Source organism: Gavialis gangeticus, unplaced genomic scaffold (assembly GCF_001723915.1).
Source record: "Gavialis gangeticus isolate Ggan-Ray unplaced genomic scaffold, GavGan_comp1, whole genome shotgun sequence".
NCBI classification, from domain to species: Eukaryota; Metazoa; Chordata; order Crocodylia; family Gavialidae; genus Gavialis; species Gavialis gangeticus.
Genome location: NW_017728997.1, coordinates 24,425,033 through 24,426,466, shown reverse-complemented (window position 1 = coordinate 24,426,466; position 1,434 = coordinate 24,425,033). Strand labels below are relative to the sequence as shown.

At 56.4% G+C, this 1,434-nt stretch overlaps 1 protein-coding gene across 1 annotated transcript in view; it reads right to left on the bottom strand.

The window, feature by feature from the left end:
- RAB7A (RAB7A, member RAS oncogene family) overlaps positions 1-188 on the bottom strand; it is a 38,209-nt gene extending 38,021 nt beyond the window's left edge. The window contains exon 1 of the mRNA XM_019504954.1: positions 91-188. The gene's annotated coding sequence lies outside the window, so the exon portion shown is untranslated. The remainder of the gene's footprint in view (positions 1-90) is intronic.
- Between the last annotated feature and the right edge of the window lie 1,246 nt (positions 189-1,434).

The window sequence follows — 1,434 nt, the reverse complement described above, 5'->3', positions numbered from 1 at the left end:
CCCCCAAACCGCCCCGCCCGGGACCCCCCAGCAGCGCCGCCGCCGCCGCTCTGAGGCCCGGGAGCGGCAGGAAGGCACAGTGGCACTCACCGTCTGGTCGGGCCGCGGCGCTGCGAGTGTAGGTGCCTGTACGCTCCGCTCCGCTTTAATGGGCCCCGACAGCTCCGCTTTCACTTCCGCCTCCCCCTCCCCAGCTTCCGGTCACGGGACCCGCCCGGCGACGCTTAACGTCAGCGCGCAAAGGATAGGCCCCGTCGGGGCTGCGTCACGTGACCCCCCCGTCGGCCATCTTGGGCCTGAGCCTGGTGGGCGGGGTCTGTGTGTCACGTGGGACGGGGCGAGGTATCCTAGCAATGAGGGTTAGCAATCCGTGTGGACGCTCGTAATCCGGATTAGAACTGTAACTCCTGTGGCCGTCTGCAGCTGGCTGCTGGGACCGGGGGAGGCTTGTCCAGACAGATCGAGACAATGGTTCACACACACATTTAGCCCTGACTGGTCCCGGGGTACGTGTTAATTCATATCCCTCACAGGGACTTCAAGAGGGGCGGGGGGGGTTGTCCTACAGGAGGACCCCGTCTGAGTGGCTTTGTCTCAGGACAGTCAGCCTACCCACGCCTGCTGGTAGGGACAGCCCTTCGTGTCCCTGGCACAGGCCCCTGGACGCGCCAGCTGTGCGACGGGCAGAGATAGGAACAAATCCTGCAGCTGGAGGCCTGGGAAAGGCACCAGCATGTGTTAGCGCGGGTTCATCTGGTGCTCCACGAGGCCCCGCGTGCATCCTAATGTCATTAAGTGAAATCAGTCATAATCTGCTGCCTGCTGCTTGCTTTATTTCTTGCTCTGCTTCCTCTCCGCTCAAGCTGAGCTTTGCGACCGATTGCCCCTATATTGGGCTTTGCTGCTGCTCAGCTCTACTGCCTCTTCTGTGAGGGACCCTGGCTGCTAAAAACCAGGGTCGTGACCATCCAGGATTGCCCTGGAGCCTCCAGGGATTAGATGTAAATCTCCAGGAGACTGCTGAGGGGCACCAAAGGGATAAATGATAGGGCATTCATTAAAAGAAATATCAAATGTTGAATCTGATTTATATGGTAGTCTGGTGAGTTTTTAAAACGTAATAGCAACATGCGTTTGCCTTCCTGATGTAAAGTCTAAGCACCATAATGCGTGACTGGTACACACAAGTATGTGGCACATTTGAATTGTGTGTTGCAGGCATGTTGGCATTTTAGAAACCTCCTGGAATAGATTCAGAGTTGGCAACCTTGCTAAAAACCCTTGTGACTCTACGCACCTCTGCAGGCATTCAGTCCCCTCCTTAAATCTCATGTTTTAGTCTATAATCCTCCTTCCCTCAGACATGCACAAGCAAATTAGAGCAGGGGTTCAAATGTGGGCCAAATGTGGAGCTCCCGACTGGCTGGGAAATTT